We start from the raw sequence: 10,232 nt of genomic DNA, 5'->3' as shown, positions 1-10,232 counted from the left end.
CAAAAAAATTATAATTACAAAAATTATTTCTACTTTTTTTATTACAGTTACATTTTTAACGTAATCTTTATATGTAAGATTCTAATATTTCCGTTGCACACATGAATGTATAATCATCAACGTAAAATAATGTTCATATAATTTTGGAAAATAAAGTAAAAAAAAAATTAAATCGAAAAACAGGAACATAGAAAAATAATTTAATAAAAAAATGGCAAAAATTATATGAACATTCCATGTCGGTAAGTATGGATGCACAGACCTAAAAAGAAAACCAGCCTGTTTTCTCCACCCTCCTCCTCTCTTCAACTACCCGCTTGTTTGTGTTTATCAACTTTAAATTTCACGTAGGCATGCTGATAAATTTTAATGTAAGTTTGTATTTTTTTAGCGTGTAATTTTCTCAATAATAATAAATAGTTTTCTTAACCAATTGTAATTCTGTATTAATATTAAGAAATAATGGTGCTAAATTTTTTTTCAATGAATATATTTTCAGTAGTATAATTAATGAATTTAATTAACTTTTCTGCATTTTTAAATGAAGGGAGGAGGTCTGCGACTCCAAAAGAAAAAGAAAGTTGCTCAGTATGCCTGAATAATGTTGAATAAAGAAATAAATTATGTCTAATTTGTCCTTCCATACATATTTGAGTTTTGCTGCCAGAGTTTTTTTTTTTTTTTTTTTTTTTTTTTACACAATAAACAAGTCTCGTTCCTACCAGTGTCACATTTTTGAATGATTATTACTTTTTTTTTAGCAAAAGTTAAGTACATTTATTGTATTAATTTATTAACTTTAACTTAATACTTAACTTGGAAATAATTCAAGAAAACTTATTTTTCTTACCAGAAAAATGTAAACACGATCTTTGCCATAGAATTTTTACGTGAAATGTAGGGATTTTCAGATTTGAGATGAAATTATTCCATGTATTTTTTATTCAACACTTTTTTTTCTTGGAGAAATTAACTTTAAATTATAATCTTTTAAACACAATAAAAAAGTAATCGAAAATTAAAAAAATTATTATGATTGGCCAGTGTTAAAGAACCATGCCTACCAAATCAGCCATTAAATTGCCCGTACCTGAAATACACCATATGATGTTCTTATTTTATAATTTGTTGTCTTGATTTTGGGAAAATAATATATATGTATGTTATTTAGTGACATGTGTTTTATGCTAACTAGCAATCATCAGCATGGCTTAGCAAACTAATTAGCATGAAGCGTGCTATGGATAACTTTTATGCATGTAAAACATTATTAAAAATGTATATAAAATAAAAAATTTGATTACAATGGTGGCATTCCTATGCTGCTGCTATCACTAAAAGAAAAAAATTAGATACTAATTAGTGTTGGATGACGAACAAGTCTTGAAATATATGCACTGTACTGATATGCAGAAGTTCAATCTATGCATAAACCGCAATGTTGAACTCTTTTTGACAGCAGCAAGTGTATGCTGTGTTTTCAATAACAAAACGAACGATTCCCTTTGTTGATTTAAAAAAATAAAATTAAGTTTATTTTGACAATCCACATGTGATAGACAGAGAGAAGGGGGGTGTAATGGACGACAGGCCTGCTGGCTACCGTTTCTTGTCTCATCTCATAACTCGTTTCTATGACCCAAAACCATTTGTTTTATATTATCATTCTATAAATCAGAATTCCATTGTCTCTTTGTTTTAGCATTGATGTCTTCCTCTTTATTCAGTCTGCTTTTTTTTTCTAGGAAACCTGGCATTGCCCTGGCTCCATTATTCAACATAAACAGTGATATATAGCGATAAGTAGTAAGATTGTACATCTCATTATTATTCCTGATATTCATAAATGACCTCCTTGATAAAATTGTCTCCGAGATGGGTATATTTGCTGATGACACCAAGCTCTATAACAGCCATGAGGGGAAAACGAATGAACACATATCCAAGGCAATGGCTGAAACCCTAGAGGAAGACCTCTAGTCTGTAGTGGAATGGGGTAAACAATGGATGGTAACGTTCAATGCTGCCAAGACTAAGCTCATCTCCTTTAATAATTACAAAAAAACCTTCTCAACCACCAATAGCTGTGGCTAAAGATACATTACCTGAAAGTACTTTGTTCAAACTCCTCGGCTTAACGTTCACAAGGAACATGAGTTGGAACAGATACATTGAGAGCATTACAAAAAGGTGGGCTCTCTCTACCGTGCTAGAAAGTTACTTACGCCTGAAAGTATCCTGTATCTCTACAAAGCCACTATTCGCCCATGTATGGAGTATTGTTGTCACATTTGGGCTGGTGCATCTACTACTAATCTCTCACTTCTGGACTGGGTTCAAAAGAGAGTCACCAATCTGATAGTTCCTAAAGTGTCATCTACACTTCAACCTGTCCCATCGACAGAATGTTGCATCCCTCTGGCTGTTTTATAAGTATTTTAATGGTGGATGCTCTGAAGAACTACAAGCCCTCCTACCCCTCTCAACCCTTTCCCCTGACAAACACGACAAGCAGCAAATTCCCACCCCTACACAGTCGAGATCCCTAGATGTAAGAAAGCCTTCTACTCTAATAGTTTCTTCCCCAGAACTGCTAGACTTTGGAATTCCCTTCTGGGTTCCTGATTTTCCAACTGTATTGACATGCAGAAGTTCAAGTGTAATGTGAACAGACATCTTGCTGCTCAACTCCCTACATAGTATCCTTGCAACTTATGTCCCTAATAGTAGCCCCTATATCAAAGTGGCACTGTGCTTTATTTGGGGTGAAAATGTAAAAACATAAATAAATAAAAGAATAGGTTTAAGACTTCTAAAATTCATACTAGGATTTTTCACAAGGACGAGTGATGTAATGGATAAAGTACTAGGTAAAATTCAATTTTAAATGACACTTTCCTGGAATGTTGCAGATTACTTTAGATGTCTTTAGATGTCTACATGATCATGACTGATGGAATAAGAGCAAACTACCTCTATGGATTAAATGAAGGCTTCTGTTCGAAATTCTGTGCAGATTCCCGAAGCCAACAAATAACACCTGAAGAAAATTAGAGATTACATCATTATTGTACGAATAACACTTAAGATTAGAATAAAGTTTCAAGTCTAACGTAAATAAGTTCTTGATGAGCCGTTCTATATAAGTTATCAAATTTACCAAATTTTCATTACTAATGATTACTATATTGTCCAATTTCTACTGTACACTCTTTAACCCTTATCCTTGAGTGGCCTCTTGGCCTTGATAAGTGGTGATGCCTATGTAAAAAAAAAAAAAAAAAGAAAAAATACGAAACAATTATTCCTACACAAAACTGGCATTAAACCAACTATTTCCCTAGATGAGTTTGTAGTTAAAGGATACTCTAACTTAATTTCTAAATCCAACCCTCAAGATCGCATGGGCATGGAATATGTGCCTACATTGAAGATGGCTTTCCTTGTGATAGGGACATCTACAGAGAAGATCGTAGCCTACCCTTTATGTGCTTACGGTTTACACTTGCTCACACTACTACTTTTACGTTTGCACTCTATTGCCCCAACAACAGTGGAGTTACTATCTTTAAAAGCTTATATGAGAAAATGGACCACGTCCTGTCTGCGTATCCTTCAGTAAACATTCACGTATGTGAAGACTTTAATGTTCACAATGTGGAATGGTTAACCCACTCAAACAAGACCGATAATAAGGGAAGGTTCTGTCACGATTTCTCCATTACTTATGACCTCTCTCAGATTGTTCATGAACCCACCCGTGTGCCCAACACTGACAGTCAATATGCAAGTCTCCTAGACCTTTTTCTCACAACTTGCCCTGAGCTATGTTCATCTTCCATTCTGTCTCCACTGGGATCTTCTGATCACTCTGTTGTATCAGTTAAGATAAAAATGAAATGTAATAGGTCCTCAGACATACCTCTCCATCGTACAGTATATCGATACTCTATGGCTGACTGGAATAGCTTCCGTACATTTATATCAGACGTACCTCTGCGTTCCATGTTTAAAAAGGATGTGTCCTCTATAGTATCCGACCTGACAGAATGCTTCATTGTAAATATAGACCATTTCATACCCTCAAAAAAGTTCCAGCAAAAACCTAACAGCCAGCCATGGTTCTCTCCAGAATGTGCTGCTGCCATTGCACACAGAAATCACTTTTTCCATTGCTTCCAATGTAATAGATTTATTGAGATTCAAACAACTTTCAGGACTGCCAGCAACTACTGTAAAAAAGTAATAAAGAACGCAAGAGAGTTGTTGCTTAGTCCATCAAGTCCAAAGTAGCCAAACAGTGGCTTGGTTCCCACCAATTTTGGCAAATAGCAAACAGAATCCTGAACAGAAGTGTGTAGTGGACTGGTGGATATATTATATATATCCACCAGACGTACAAAATAGGAAAAATGAATTGAATTGAGAAAGGAACGAACAACGCGTTTATTGAAATAAACAAACTAGAATCTATTTCATGGAAAAACAAATGAAAGAAAAGGGTACAGCACATGTTTAGTTTGGCGTGCGTCTCTTGCTGTTAACTGGTGAGAGGGAAAGTCTATTGTTGTAGAGAGAGAGAGAAAGTGTGTAAGGTTTACGTACTGTCTGTTGACTCTTGCCCCACACATAGTAGCAGGGGACGTGATGCGCGCACCCGAAAAGGAGCGGGAGCTGAATCGAAAAGGAGGAAACAGCTCTGGTCTCTTGCTTTTATAGTTGTTTCTGGTGGTCTTTTGCGCATGTGCAGATTTCCTTCAAAGGGGAAGTGATGTTGCCCATGTGTGCGTACGTGTGCGCGTATGTGTTTGACAAGAAAAATGGCTTGAAATGTGAATGCATGTTTTTGTGCAAGCCTAGAAAGGGCTCGTACAAGCGTGTGCTCTATCCCAACTATCATTCATGGACCTGAGGTAATCTCATCAGCATCAGACAAAGCGAAACTCTTTGTAGCTAATGCTACCCTTTACAACCAAGGCCGCCAACCCCAAGTATTTCCTCATGTATCTGAAAACATGCTGTGCAACATACAAATATCTGTACGTGATGTTGCCAAGCTAATCAAAAACTTTGATTCCAGTAAAGCAACCGGCCCTGACGGCATTTCAATTATAGTGCTCAAAAAGCTTCAACCAGAACTAGCGCCCATAAAAAGTTATTTAAGCATTGTCTAATGGATAAATGCTTCCCAACACCTTGGAAAATCTCATCAGTATGCCCTGTATTGAAAAATTCAGGTGATTGGTCATCTCCCTCTCAGTACAGATCAATAAGTCTCCTGTGCAACATGAGTACGTCACTAGAGTGTGTTAAATAGAGAAGTCAACCATCTCAACAAAAATAACCTTCTTAGTGACATGCAATATGGTTTCTGTTCTGCTAGACCTACTGCAGATGTGCTTACAGTTATATCTCATAGGATTAGCGAATCTCTCGACTGCGGTTTCCTTTCTAGGGCAATTGCTCTTGACATATCAAAGGCCTTTGACAAGGTATGGCATAAAGGTCTACTTTACAAGATCTCCAGCTACAGTATAGCTGGAAATGTCTTCTCAATTATTAAATCATTTCTCTCTGATAGGCTCATAAGAGTAGTGGTTGATGGGCAGAAATCAGAAGCTCTCACTATAAGTGCTGGAGTCCCTCAGGAGTCCATTCTGGGCCCAACTCTCTTCTTGATCTACGTTAATGATCTTCCAAATCACATCCTTACATCATTTGTAGACATTTATGCTGATGACGCTACCATCTAAGACATCAAAGACCGTAAACAACCAAGTTCTCTCTGATTCTCTCTCCTCTGATCTTGAGCACGTGGTGACAATGGGGAAAGAGGTGGCTGGTTACTTTTAATGCATCTTAAACCAAGCTTCTGTCTTTACATCATCAACGCTCTGATCCCCATCTGGCATCAATTGAAATGAATGGTTCTCGTCTTGACATGGCACAAGCTTCTGGGTTTGACCTTTACTCTTGATATGAAATGGAACACGTACATCAAATCTGTTGCCAAGATCGTTGGAAAAATGGTGAGATCCTTCTATCAATCCAGTAGATATCTCACTGCTGATGCAATTCTCTATCTATATAAGAGCCAGGTACGTCCAGGAATAGAGTACTGTTGCCACATCTGGGCAGGAGCTGCTAGAAAAACCTTATCCTACCTTGACAGAGTTCAAAATAGACTTCGTAGTCTAGTAGGGGATGCTCTTTTCTCTTCCCTGCAACCTCTTTCTCACAGAAGAGACGTTGCAAGTCTGTTTCTGCTTTATCCTTATTTTCATGGCAAGTGCTCGTCTGAGCTCCAATCTATAGTCTCCCCCTTGTCAAACTTCCACGAGCAACACTCATCTAGCTGAAAACACTATTAATAAATTCCCCTACTCTTTTCCGTGCCTAAACCTAAACATAGATTCCATAGACAAAATTTCTTTCTTAGAACTACACGCTTATGGAACTGTCTTCCATTTGCCTGCTTTCCGGCTGACTATAATATGGCCGTCTTCAAGTCCAATTCAAACAAGTTCTTGATGAGCCGTTCCACTTAACTTAACAAATTTACCGAATTTCCACTACTAATGATTACTATGATTCTGATACTGTATACTCTTTAACCCTTATCCTCGAGTGGCCTTTGGGCCTTAATAAATGGTGACTCCAATAAATAAAAAAAATAGTAGTCTGAATAATTCAGATAATGTGGAATTCTGCTTTTTTTATTATATGAAAAAAAAAAGAAAAAAAAACGATCATTAGAGCTTTATGTTCTATTGTTTTCCCATTTAACTTGATTTTATTTCTTTTTCTTTTCCTTTTTTCTTCTTCTTCACTATCAAATTTATCAATTTTTACTCGGTTTTTTTTTCAAAAGTTTTTGCCTCGTTTTACTATCTATATACAATAAATTAAGGCACAACAAATATATGACATAGCACAACAAATTCATTCTTTTCAGATTTTTTCAAACTATAAACTTTTATGATTATTTTTATTTTATTTGTTATGAACAATTTAACTATGTAAAAAAAAAATCGTTTTCTCAAAAGTGTCACACGCAGTCTACTAATGACTATTAATAACAATTATGTAAAAACTCCAGATTGGGTTTTCTTGAATTGTCTCCCCTGTTCTCAAAAGAGTTCTCAAAAAATGAATACAAAAAAAAAATGTCTAAAATAACAGCAACTGTCAAACTTGCGATCCAGTGTCTAGTGATTGCCTGTTAAAGTTTTACTAGTTAAGTATAGAAAATTAAGGCACAACAAATGTATGACAAAACGGTTATAAAATTGGCAAGATGTAGTTATTTTATATTCAGGAACATAAAAACATTTTTTTTTTTAAGAGTTATCTCCAGAATAAGAGGGTTTCACTATCTATGTACGACAAATTAAGATATGACAAAGCATGACAGATGCTCCTGCTGATATTCTATTCGAGTGATATTTAGCCACAGCAAATTGCTCCTACTGTTTTGTTTTGTTTCATTAAAAAATCTTCGCAAAAAGTAAACAAGATTTTTTAAGATAAAAACATCAAAACAAAAATCAAACATTTTTTTGTAACAATTGTTTTTGTAGAAACAACTGTTACGAAGTGCATGCAAGATCTCAATTCGATTTGTGAAGCTTTCTTTGTGATAAAGCAACAAAATTAGCAGGAGCAGCGAATACATCATTGAACGTTCAGTGGTGCGTACAGTTGGTGCATACACCTACGCAATTTTTGCCATCGTAAAAGCTAGAACTCGTCTTGTTTTCGCTGACGTGGTTGGAAGCACAGGGATGTTGTATTTTCAGCCAATCACAATGCAAGGAAAGAGAATATAAAAATATTTTCCCTAACAGCCCTCGCTGGAGCCAGTCTGTCCACTATAAAAGGGGCAAACGCGCCAAAACAGTTAGTCGAGCCCAGAGTCACAGTCAGTCAACCAGCATGGCGTAATCATCGGCTCCATCGGATTTCTTTTCCCCGACATTAAAAAATCACTTTCGTGCGCATCATTCATCAACTTCTCCACATGGAACACCAACAGCGAGAATTAACATCTGCATTTATTATTTCATCATGTTTCCTATTAGCGCCCGACTTTTCTCTCCTAAAAAGTTACAAACATTAACTTTACGCCAAAACTCTTCTTTCCTGAACATTCTCACATCTTTACGAACTTTGAACAGTTTAGTTTGTTTTTGCTTTCGTTAATTTTTTTTTTTTTTTTTAAAATAAACGATTGAGAAATCAATCATTTTAAAATTTAAACCTATATTGTTTGTCTGGTTCCTTCTCGCCACCATACGCTTATTCCTAATATAACACAACTATGATGGAAAACAAAACAGTGTTTCTTTCAGTCATCCTACAGAGACTTTCACATTTTTTGCATTTATTATTTCTGACAATGAGTAGTTTTTCCTATGAGAAAGATATTACTCCTCCGGGAGATTTACTTATTTCACAGAAAATGCTGTAGTTCATCTTGGCTTTCAAAACAAAATTTTCTTGTTGCAATGAATCAATTTTATTGAAACTTATGCTGACAGACAATTACTGATTTGTCTGCACCAGCTTTTTCTGGCAGCTTACCACAAACCGCCAGAAGATACCAATAAAACGTTGGGTTAGATTTTGGATCAATACCCATCCGTCCAATGTCTTGTATGAAACGTAACGTGAATTATCAGAACTAAAGACATCTAATTTAACACCCGAGATGGGTTTGAAAATAAAACGATCAGTTCGCAAATAATATTTGTCATTTTGGTACTTGTGCAGTTTACAGACTATGTTGCAACAATAAAGTCATTATTTAGAAAGCCATTCTTAACATGGGGAGACGGAAGAGGAGCATTTTAATTGTTCTTTACATACACCTAGCACCGTAATAAACAAAATACACCATAAAAATGGAATTAAACTTGAAAATATTGTCTAAAAAAATAGCATGGTTTATAAACTGCACAAGCACTCTCGATTTTTTTTTCTCATTTGGGGAGACTGAAATGCAGTGTTGGGATTGTCAGAAGATTTCATAATACTAGATGTTGTGAAAGGAAGTGGAATGTTATGCTGCTGAGTCTGTAACCATTTTCTGCATCTAGGCAGACTCGCTCAAGAGTTGAAACTTGTTTGATTATATTATTTAATAATTGGAATTTTTTTGAGATGAGTAATTTGTATATTTTATTTATTTATTTGCAGACTATTATTCTCATCTTTACAGTTGTTGTTTCAGCCAACTATTCCTCTGGCCTTCGAAGGCCAGAGGTGTTATACTATGAAAGTGACCCATGAGTCACTAAGTGCTGAAGAGGAACGATAAATAGGAAGTGTCACACAAATATTATAAAGATATAGAAAATAGCAAACAATGAATCTGTAGGTATTTTTAGATCGAGCCTTTTTGATCTGACAATGACAATAGAAACCTACAGAAGCGATTACAAGGGAAGGGCAGCTTCCGGGTGGTCAGGGATGGGGGCAATTTCAGAGACCGACACAGAGAAGACAGTTGACAACTAGATGCCGTTTGCGGCGGATGGGAGCTGATAACGGCAACAGTTGGACAGTTTTTAGAGTTGACTGCGAAACAGAGATAGAGCTGGATTGCGACTGACAGACGACTGTAACATCGATAGAACGGGAAGAAGACACACACACTCACATACACACACAAACACACACACATACTCACAAGTCTAACCGTCAAATATAAGTGAAACATTGGCGTTTGTGTTTTCCCTTTCTTTGTTCCACAACTTATTTTTACTTCCACTTTGTGACACGCGTGTGTTCTCAGTGACAGTTGTCAGTGAGAAAAATGACGATCTGGCCATAAGAAACACAGTGAACGAAAAATACCATGGCACACGACGTTGGGGGTCGGCGGCTTGTTGATGGGAAGTCCACGTGCTGTCACAGAGAAATAGTTGTCCGAAACACTGTGAAACAACAATTGTTTGATTATCTCATTGAGTGTGAAGTGATGACGCAGATGGCCAACACTGAATTTCGTCAAGTAATTGATAGCCTTAAAAAATGAAAAATATCACATTGTCCCCTCTTGACAGACGATCGCCAACCTCGAAGTTGTGTGCCATGAATTTCTTCCCATCTTCTCTTCTGATTATGTTGTTCTCTCTCACATAGGCAACTATCGAGAGTAACACACAGGATCAGAAGTATATAAAAAATAAAACACAAACTCTGACACATTCTACAAATGTGTGTGTGTG

The sequence above is a fragment of the Euprymna scolopes genome, chromosome 12 (assembly GCF_053919585.1).
Source record: "Euprymna scolopes isolate OS-2025 chromosome 12, ASM5391958v1, whole genome shotgun sequence".
NCBI lineage: Eukaryota > Metazoa > Mollusca > Cephalopoda > Sepiida > Sepiolidae > Euprymna > Euprymna scolopes.
The sequence above is the reverse complement of the archived record's forward strand: the minus strand, read 5'-3'. Positions refer to the sequence as shown.